We start from the raw sequence: 11,276 nt of genomic DNA, 5'->3' as shown, positions 1-11,276 counted from the left end.
GCTTCCCCTGCCCCACCCCCAGAGGCCAAAGCCTCCATGGAATCCGGAGCACGGAAACAGGAATCGGGGGGTTCTCGTTCCCAAAGGAATTGTCTTTGGCAAAGCATCACCCGGTCTTCCTGGCTGGTGCCTGGCACAGGAGGACCAGTGGCCATTTCAACCAATCAGTCTGCTTAGTCCCCATGGTCTCTCTGGAGGATGACATTCCAAGCACACAGGGCCAGAGCTCCTCTCCCACTGAGTGTTTCCACGGCCCAGAGCAGCAAGATCAGGCTGAAGTGGGCATGAGCCCCAATAGCCGTGTCTCTGCTGGCTGGTTCTGAAGATGCCCAGGGCTCCCTGAGGAGAGGCCGCGGGCCTCCGTTCTGCAGCCCGGAGGCTGCACACACTCTCTTCGTGAACTAGGCATCCTGCATTCTGGAAAGGGCAGCCATGGAGTTGTAGGCCAGTAGAGGAGATGGATTCATAGCCACAAACCAGACTCAGCTCTCTGCTTTGTCCAGGACTTAGCTGTTGCATACACGTTTCTCCTCTCAACCTCACAACTCCCCTATTATGGGTACAGTAAGAATTATGTTCGACATTTTACAAATGAGAAAACGGAGGCTCAGACAGATGCCGTGGGCTGCTCAGAACCACAGCTAAGAAATGGCAGAACCAGGGGTTGCCCTCAGGTGTCCCACTGTCCAGTCTGGAGCAGCGTGATGCAGAGGAAGGAGCATGGACTTTGGGGTTTAGACAGGTGTGAGTTCAAATCCTGGGTCTGCCACTTTCTGGCTGTGTGCCCTGGGACAAGTCGCCTCACCTCTCTGAGCTTCTGTTTCCTCATCTGAGATGATAGCCAGAGCTGACACTCACCCACTGATCATAGCACCTCACACATATCCCCCCAAAGGATCGCCACAAAAGCCCTCTGAGGGCAGTGCTTGTCACATCACCTCCGTTTTTCAGAAGAGGACTCGGAAGCACAGAGAAACTGTGTAACCTGCACAAGGTCACACAGCTGGGGAGCAGAGGATCCAGGATTCTAACCCAGGCAGCCTGGCCCCACTGCATCAGGATGCCCGCCCCATAGACATTCGAGAATTTTAAATGAATCATTTATGTGAAGTGCAAAATAGGTGATAGATAAATGCGGCTCCCTTTCTAGTTTAGCTCATTCTCTTTAAGTTGATGATTCCCAAGGGGGTCTGTGGGACTGGGGAGCACTGAGGAAATTCTACAGAAACAGCCCTGTGAGGGCCCTCGAGGCGTCCCAGGCTGTGGGGCTCTGGAAGGAATCCATAGGAGGCTGGAAGGAAGATCTGGCCTGTCAGCTTCCCTAGGAAAAGCTCCGGGGGTCTGGCCCGCAGGCTGTAACCGGATTCCTGCTCTGGCTTCCACATCTGGCCCAGGGACCCCATCCCAGGGAGGCCCAGCGCCTGGCCCTTTGCCCCTGGAAGGGGTGGGCCCTGGGTCGTGGTGGGGTGGGCGCAGAGGTCAGGAGAGGCAGCGGGCGGGGGGGGGGGGGGCATGGCAGGGTGCTGTGCGCTCTGTGCAGGAGGCCCTGGTACCCCGGTGCCCCGCAGCTGCTGGCGTCTGTCAGCCACCCCGCGGGGCGCGGCCGGGGGCCTGCTGGCCTCTACATCTTCCTGACAGGCCCCTCTTCTGAGGCCAGGAAAAAACAACAAGGGTTCCTCCCCTCATGGCAACCCATTTGTTAGATGAAGGCCGGGCACCAGCACCTTTAACCTCCTCAAAGTCAGCATTTCCCTGTCAAGGCCCCACAGCCCGCGGGACAGAGATGGATGGAAGTGGCTGTTTGTGGAAAAAAGCCCTGTGGCTGTGCGGCCAAGGGGAGCAGGGTTTTCAGGAAGGGAGGGGACCCCGTTTCTAGCTGTTGTTGGGGGTGGCAGGGAGAGGAAGAGGAAAAGCGTGCGTCAGGAGGAGGGTCCCTGTGGGGCCCTAAGGAGGACGATCTGTGTGGCCACACCTGAGCCATCCCAAAGAACTTTTGGAATTTCCCCCATTGTGCGCAAAAGCAGGCACGTCCTGGCGCCACAGACCTGCTTCCGTGCTTGGCCACCCCACCTACCTGTGCCTGGAGTCGCAGGATGTCTGAGGGAGAACCTGGGGCCTAGAGGCAGAAAACTCGGGTTCAAGATGTGGCCTTGCCTTTCACAGGCCATGTCGTCTCAGGAAAGTCACACATACCCTTTTTCTGAGCCTCAGTTTTCTCACTGGCAAAACAGAGATGACGGTACCAGCCTTGTGGCTGTTCCGAGGATAAATGGACTGATGTCTGTGAAAAGAGTTGTGAAAGGTTGTGCACATGGGGAATTATTATGCCTTTTCTTTCCTTACTCTGCTGGACCACTGGGCAAGTCATGTCTCGATGGAGGACGAAGATGGCTCATCCAGGGCTGGCCCCGTGGCCGAGTGGTTAAGTTCTCGCGCTCCACTTTGACGGCCCAGGTTTTCGCTGGTACAGATCCTGGGTACGGACATGGCACCACTCATCAAGCCATGTTGAGGCGCCATCCCACATGCCACAACTACCAGAAGGACCCACAACTAAAAATACACAACTTTGTACCAGGGGGCTTTGGGGAGAAGAAGAAGGAAAAAAAGATTGGCGACAGATGTTAGCTCAGGTGCCAATCTTTGCAAAAAAAAAAAAAAGAAGATGGTCCATCCTAGCCCCTCACCACCTTCTACGGCAGCATAACAGAGGGTCAAGAGCATGGCCTTGGGAAGCAGGTTCAAATCCCAGCTCTGCCACTAGTAAGCAGAAAGGATTTGAATAACTTACTTTATCACTTGAACGTCAGTTTCCTCATCTGTAAAATGGGGATAAACACTTTCTTCTTTCCCCATCAGGTTGCTGAGAGAAGTGAGAAAGCTTTGGTCACAGCCAGGTCTACCGTTCTTAGTGGTACTATCTGGATGATGATGATGGTGCTGATGACAACATCTGAGATTTTTGTCTGAAAGGCAAATCCGGAAGGCCCTGTGAAATATTGATATGCCACCCAAGAGGGACAGGATGAAGCCATTAGTATTTTTTTTTTTTTTGAGGAAGATCAGCCCTGAGCTAACATCTGCCAATCCTCCTCTTTTTGCTGAGGAAGACTAGCCCTGAGCTAACGTCCATGCCCATCTTCCTCTACTTTATATGTGGGACGTCTGCCACAGCATGGCATGCCAAGCGGTGCTATGTCCGCACCCGGGATCCCAACCGGTGAACCCCAGGCCCCTGGGAAGCCGAAGGTGCACACTTAACCGCTGTGCCACCAGGCCGGCCCCGAAGCCATTAGTATTAACTCTCATAGTACAACACAGTAAAACAGACGAGACACCTCTTCCCGAGCAAGACCTCAAGGGCTGGGACGGGAGACAGACAAGCTTTGAATATGGTGGAAATCGCTCTGGACTAGGCTCTTTACCGCCAGGCATGGGCTTTATCTGGAATGTATATGTCCTTTGCTTCTCAGAAGGCTTTGAGGCAGGGTCACTACTGCTCTTTAGGACTTTTGTGAGGTTCAAATAATAGGATGGATGGGACAGAGTTGAGTAAACCACGGAATACAGTTCTCATGACTGTCACAGCTGCCTGTGAGGTGGGGCCAAGACATTTCACCCCAGGGGACCAACGACGGGGTCTTTCCCTAAATCCCAGAAAACACTGAGTTGATAGAGACAGCTTTCTCAGATGAATGTTTTCTCTCGTGTATATGTTTTTAAACCTCTGGTGATGAAGGCCATCACTTGTCTGCTACCAAGATCATGGGCAGATGACTAGAAAACACAATAACATACAGAGCGGCCTGCATCTGAACCCTGGCTCGTGAAGGTCCCGTGACCTCGGGTTCCTTAACTGAAAGTGGAGGCTTGCTGTGTAGGCGACGTACAGGCTCTCAGGCGCTCAGTAAACATGCCCCTTTTGGGGCGTCTGTGCCTGAAGGGATTAGAGGCAGGCTGATCAAGGAAATGCTCTAAGTAAGGGCAGCCGGATAAAATACAGGGAGCCTGGTTAAGTACATCCCATGCAATATTTGGGACTTGAGCTAAAAAGTTATTTGTTGTTTATTTGAAATTCAAATTTAATTGGGTGTCCTTTTTTTTTCTCCCCTAAATTTGGAAACTCTAATCAAAGGCAAAACTCATCTTCGAGATGGAGAAGGCTCTGGCCTTACCTTCTGAGCCAGGATATTTGCACTTTGACAGAAGGTTCTGGAAGGAAACTCTAAAGGGGGCATTCCAGGGAAGGTGTGGTAGTCAGGGAGGTTTGCCTTTGGCCGTGGGCTTTCTGGTTGCAGGAGGAACCCAGGGTCCCCCAGGAAGTTCTCCGTGGAGGCCTTTGGAACGAGACAAAGCAGAAGGGGGTGGGGGTGTGCAGGTGGAGAGAGTGAGGACAAAGGTGAGTGCCCCTGGGCAGGAAGCGCTGAAAGAGAGGAGGGGGGAGGCCCCCAGTGCCTGGCAGGGTGCCAGCCTGGAGGACTCGGTCCGCCACTTCCGGGGGTGCACTTTTCCAGCCCCTGCTCTCAAGGCAGCAGTGCCTTTATTTGGGGGAACCAGCTAATCAGATAGGACAGCAGACTGGGGATTTATGTGGTGTGGGAACAGCTCGGTTTTCCCTCACTGTTTACCCAGCAGTATTTTTTAAAACAGAAATCAGCACGCGGGTAACCACAGCTGTGAGTTCCTGGCTCTGGCTGCGAGGTCTGTGGGGGGGTCTCCGCAACAGCACTTTGCTCTGATCAGCTTGGAAACCACTGAAGGCATGTGCCCCTCCCCAGCCAGGGGGCCAGGTGGGTAGGGTGGCTCTGGGCGGGTCCCAGGTGGCTCTCTCCCCTAGGATGAAGGCCAGGATCCCTGGGGTTGTTGCAAGGGGTCAAGGCCTAAAGCCTTAGAGATCACTTAGTCTAGGGGTCACGAACCCACGTGGGGCCAGGCAAGTAAACACAAGCCAGGGAAGCCAGCTGGGAGGGGGACACGGGGGTGCAAGGAGAGACAGAGGCACCCCAACAGCTACTTTGGCCAATTTTGCCTTGCAAGAACTTGGGCCTAGCTCTACCAGATCTTTCTATTTTTTCAAAAGACCCATGATTCTAGATTTTTATAGGTGATCCCTCAATTTTTAAATCTTGGTAACGAATTTAAAGCCCCGCTGGTCAATTAAGAGAGGTCTGCGGGCTCGATTTGGTTCTCGGACTGCAATCTCTGGTCTCCTCCAGGTCTGCCTGCTCTCTAATTTACTGAGGACAAAGCTGAGATCCAGGGATGCCTGGTGGCTTACCCAAGGCCACACAGTGTGCTATTGGGAAAGCCATGGGTCCAGGAGCCTGTCCGGTGCTCCTTGCCCACGCTGGCAGTTTTGCTGGCCGAGCCCGGGGTCCCACCAAGCAGTTCTCAAGTGCTTCCTGGGCATCTCTCATTTGCACAAACATGACATTTACAGACACACTCGTAGCTTACTTGATTCCAGCGATGACCCGGGGGAGCAGGGCTGGCATTCATCCAGTTTTACCGGTGAGGGAACTGAGGCTAGGAGAAGCTGGGTGAATTGCAGTCTTAGGAAGGGCTGGAGCCACGGCCTCCAATTACAGATCATGATTTTTCCACCCCCAAACTCTGTCATCCTTGGGAGATACAGCCTGAGATGGATAATAAACTCTGCCTACAAGGGAACAGAAAATGGATGGGATACTGGGTAAACGGAATATTCTTCGTAACTTAAAGTTAATTGAAAATCCATAGGTTATCAATTTTCCAAGCAAGAGAATAAAACAGAAGGTATTTCAAAGAGCAATTATACCAGGCGTGGTCTAATCTTTCTTTGATGATTCCGAAAGCATTTCTGGGGGACGTAATGCCGCAGGGCCTCATTAGGAACACCAATAATGACTGTGTAGGGCTCAGAGACAAGTTCTCATCAATCCCCTCCCGGCTGTTGGGGCTTCTAGGAGAAGTCATGGCGCACGGTGCACGGCGCTGAGTGTGTGTCTGTGTTCCGTGCTGCTGTCTCCGTCTTTGTCTGTTTCAGGCTGGTATTGTGGGATGAGCTGCGGTCCAGGAGGGATGTTGCCAACTTTCACCTTCTCCTGTAAAATGGGGAGAATACCTTCTACACTCACTGTGCAAGAGCCTACTTAACCAAGGGCTCCGGTCCCACAGCGTGAGAGCAGGAAGCAGCTTCAGATCACAGGGTGCACCGGCTTCACTTTACCGCGGAGGAGTCTGAGGCCCAGCGAGGTTAGGGGCCCTGTCTAAGGTCACTCAGCCAAGGAGGGGGTGCTGGAATGTGGGTTCTCTGCTTCCCAGACTTTCCTGAATACCACACTGAGTCAGGAAAGACCTGTGGAAACTGGAAGATTAACACATGGTCACATGTGCAAACAGAGACCATGGGGTCTCTCTGGTCATAGAGAGGAAAAAGTCAGATCTCCCCAGCCTCCGGAGAGGGGCTGCCCAAGTCTGGGGAGGAGGCGAGCCCCTTAGCTCGGGCCACGGAGGATGCCGGGCCTTGGGGAGCTGAGACACTACCGTGAGCTTTATGGTTTCATGAACGTCGGAGCATTTTAAAATGTGATAATTTCGAATGCGCAGCCTCTCAGGGCCTTCCTTCTTTTAATTGAAGAAATAAACAATCTTCCCTAAGGCACACTTGGCCAAGGAGAAAGGCAGGTGCAGGGTTCACCCGGGAGAGCGGCGGCCTGGAAGGACTCTGTCACGAAGAAGTAAAACATCCAGGAAATAGAGAGCAAGCTGGCCTTGCCGGAGCCCCAGGAGAGGCGGGTCACAATAAGCATACATATCACATATGCACACCTCCCGCCTGGGTCCTGAGAGTCCCTGTGGAGAGCCCATGCATGCGACCCATGTCACAGAAAAATGAACACAGAGAGGCTCGCCAGCACTCACGTGTGTCTGTGACAGACGCTCTCAGAGCTATTACCGCGTGTCCCACTCACCCTAATGGCAGAGCCCCTGTCGTCTGGGCAGAAGGATCACAGCAGGGGAGGCACACATGCATAGAATGGCCACAAATGCTCCATCCAGGTACCTCCAACTGCACGCACACACAAACTGGACACACTGGGTGGCACATCAGGACAGAAGTGTCCCCACATCCCTCTCCCTCTACACACGCAAACGTTCACCGTCACCGGGTGCCATGAGGAACAGTTTTATCAGTCCAGACTCTCAGACAGCTGGACACAGAGATGAGCCCTGAAACCCTGATGCACACGGGCTCTCTGGTTGCACGCACGCACACTCCTGCACACACTGTCCTCAGCTTTGGGTTAGTTTTGTGAGCTGATGTGTGGTTGCATTTTCAAACAGTAACAGCATTCGTCTCCTCTGGCGGCTTAACCCACATCACACTTCCACTTTCTGCACCCAGTTAATGTCCCGGTTCTTGGACCTTCAAAGCATCTCACACTCTGGTCAAAAGGTCCTGCCTTATAGTCTCTGGAGGAGCTTTCACCTACACGGAGAGGAGGAAGAGTGAGAAAAATCGGCTCAAGGGTTTAAGGCTGAAACCGGGAACGCGACAGTGGGCCATGGGGCGCCATCTGGTGGTGAGAAGGAGAACTGCAGCATATTCTGCCATTCTGCAACGAGCAGAAGCCGAAGCTTCCCCGTCTCCAGAGCGTGAGGACCTGCTCCTGACCCTAGAATGGTGGGAGGGATGGGGTGTCAAGATTCTATGGGCCCTGCGGCCCCACAGCTGCATGCAGACACAGAGGGTGGGAAGAGAGCTACCTGGAGGCTACTGAGCTCCTCCCCTCCCATACAGCCCCAGGCTCATGTCTGCCCCCACTTCTATTTTCTGGATTTTCAGTGTAAGATACACGAAAGCCGGTGGGCTGGATGGCTATCCCCACTAAAGGGCTGTGATGTCCCCTTCCAGTGATACCCAGTGGCAGAGCTGGGAGGCAGATGCTATCAGGGCCTGCCTCTGCCTTGTTTGTGTGCACACGGGCACAAGAAATTGCCTGGAACGGTGGGCATCTCTAATGTGGAAAGAGAATTCTCCTCCCACCAAGTTCAAGGACTGCTTTGAGAATTAAACATGATGATGTATTTTGAGGTCCTTTTGCTTTTTTCTTCTTTTTTTAAGACTGGCACCTAAGCCAACATCTGTTGCCAATCTTTTTCTTCTTCTTCTTCCCAAAGCCCCCAGAACGTAGTTGTATATTCTAGTTGTGAGTGCCTCTGGTTGTGCGGAGGCTCTTTTCCTATTGTAAAATGCTGCAATGTGGCTAAAGGAGCTTGGAGCGACCTGCTGCCTTAGGTGGACCACCGAGCTTGGCCGTGCCTTCCCACCAGATCCTCCAGAGATGCTGCAAGGGCAGACCCTGAGACTGGCGGAAGTCCTGGTCTCCGCTGGATGGTGGGTCAGTCGGCTTGGCCAAGAAGCCCTCAGTCGATGCTGACAATTAGATTCTCTGAGGCCTCTTTACTTCGTTCCACAGCCACTTACCGGGAGCCTTCTCCACTGCAGGCGGGGGCTAACTGGGCAATGGAGGGGCCTGTGTGGGGTGTGGAGGTGGGATGGGGAGGGGGCAGGCAGGGCCTGGGCCACAGGGAGCTCCTGAAGGGCTGAAAGGCCGAGAGCGGCATGATCAGATCTCCATGCTGGAAAAATCTCTTTGGTAGTATCACCCAGAGCATTTCCATGTTAGCAAGATGGAGATGACCATCACGCTGCTGAGAGCCAGACTGCACTCAGTTCTGTGCGTCAGGGTATTGAATGCTCAGGGCCCAACTCAACTCAGAGTCCAAAAGGACCAAGCAGCTAATCAACCAGTCAGTCAGACAGTCAACACGTCCAGGCAAGTGCAGGCAGGGTGGGCAGGCCGCCGGCCTGGAGCCAGGTAGCCAGCGTTCATGTGCTTGGCCTGCCTCGGACAAGCCGCCTGACCTTGGGCTTGTGGTTTAGCCTATTCAAGGTGGGTTTTCTTATCTATTAAACAGGATAACAGCTAAAACCTAAATTAGATACTGTGGGTGAAAGTGCTCTGTATATTGTATACAATTATGTAGGTTAACTGTACACAATTAGGAAGGTTTGTTTCTTTCTTTTGAAATGTGCTTATTTATTCGTTACTAGAGTTTTCCAAGACCTCATCAGCTGGCAGGTACAGATGGGGTCATGCTAACAGTTACTCCCCGCATTTCCCAGGCACTGTCCCCGCCAGCCACACAGGCCTGGGCGGAGTGTCACTCCAGCGGTGCCCGGAAGTCCATGTGGCGTCTCCCGAACTAGTCTGTCAGACACAGTCCCCTCAGCATCCCCACGCCCCTCCTGGTCTTTGCTCGGGAAGCTACTGGAGGGGTCCCCCCTTCTGCTGCTGCTGCCAGGGCCACCGAGGATGTGCCTCTGCCCGGGGAGGCCCTCAGGGCTCCCACACTGCTGATCCTCGAGGGGCCTGAGCAGGGTCATCCCCCAACCTGTGGAATAGAGGGTCATGGGGCCCTGAAGCCAAGCCCAGTGCCACGATGTCACCGAGGCCCTCGTGATCACTGCTCACAAGACCAGTTATGATGGAAGCAGAGCCTGGGCCAGCACCCTGCTCCCACCCTCTGCTGTTAACAACAGCCAACAGGCACAGAGTGAGTCCCCACCACGCTAAGTGCCAGATGAAGTTGCTGCCCTCATGGAGCTTACATTCCAGGGAGGGTGGAAGAGTGACACACACACAAATCAGACTGTGTCAGGGGGCTAAGTGCTGACATGAGACCTAAAGCAGAGGAAGGGGGTAGAGAGTTAGTGTGGGTGGCGGCTGTGTCCTCTCACATAGGGTGGGCAGGGATGGCCTCTCCGATAAGCTGACATTTGAGCAGAGACCTGATGTAAGTGAGGGACAGAGCGAGCCTGTTGATGTCCAGCAGAACAGTTCAGATCAAGAGAACAGCATCAAGAGAATGCCTCGAGGCAGAGGAGCACTTGGAGAGCTCAAGGAATGGCAAGGAGGCTGGAACAGAGTGAGTGAGGTGGAGAGCGGTCGGAAATGTAGTCAGAGACAGAGCTGGGTGGAGGAGGGGCACACACGGCAGGCCACTGTACATTCTCACCCGTATCTTGTTCCAAAATGGAAAGTAAGGCAGCTCTGGGTATTCACAGAGAAACTGCCCTGGGCTCAGCACTACCCTGAACACTTGGTGATATGAAACCCTAAGCCCTGGTCCCTCTGTCTGTCATACAGTCCCACTTCAGGGACGAGACATATTCATATAAAGCCATAGCAAAGCACACAAGACAACACAAGATGTCAGTGCTCAACAGTGTGGCGCCCACAGGCATTTGAGGCCTGGAAGGTCATTCAGGGCTGGTCACAGAAGTCCTGCTGGAGGACATGAAGACGTGAGCTTGGCATGGCTGCATGGAGGGGGAGGGGGGAATCAAGAGGCGGACAGTCTGGGCAAAGGATGGCAGGGGGTGGGGAGTGTCACTTTGAGAATGAATGTGCCACGTTTCAGGAACAAGAGAAAGTGTCTGGATCATTTATTTAATGTGTATTTCTTGAGCCAGACACTGATCCCCAGTTGAGCCACTTACTGACTAGGTGACCTTGGGAGAGTCCCCAAACCTCTGAGCCTTAAGGCAGTGTGGTAACAACACCACCAGCGAAGCCGGTGCACACATGTGGGCCCACAGTGACATGCTGGGAGCTGAGGGGACAGTGGGATGAATGGGACACAGTGCTGGTCCATTCGCAGTCCAGAGAAGATGGAAGACCCCTTAACTCCAGATAGAGATTGTGACTTGCTGCTGAGACCGGGTGAGGGGAGTCCACACTCAGGATGGAGTGGCCCTGCCTGCCTCTCCTGCAATAAACTTTTCCAAGCAGGCTTGTTCCTCCGAAATGCACAATGGAAATTTCTCAGAACCAATCTTATTCTCCACCCGCTGCTGCGGGAGCTGGCTGCTCAGAGAAGGCGAATGTAAGAATCACTGAGCACCCACCTAGGAAATCAGGGGAGAGGCCCTGGCCTCGGGCTCCTGCAGGGGCTCCCTGGGGGCCCAGGCAGCTCTTGAGTTACAGAAGGAGCCAAGGGAAAGGGGAGCAGGGTGTGGGGATTGTGGTTCAGAGGGGAGAGGGGATGGTCCAGGGAGGGTGGGGCTGGAGCGAGGCTGTGAAGGAGGGGAGGAGTCGGGAGGCCCAGAAGAGGAGGAAAGGGTGTGAGCGGAGGCGGGGTGTGTGTCAGGAGGGATGGGAAAGAACAAAGCAAGAATGCGCTGGGGCATCCCACTGTCAGGACAATGGGGAACAGGAACAAACCAG

Source organism: Equus przewalskii, chromosome 10 (genome assembly GCF_037783145.1).
Source record: "Equus przewalskii isolate Varuska chromosome 10, EquPr2, whole genome shotgun sequence".
Lineage (NCBI taxonomy): Eukaryota > Metazoa > Chordata > Mammalia > Perissodactyla > Equidae > Equus > Equus przewalskii.
This window is presented reverse-complemented; position numbering follows the sequence as displayed.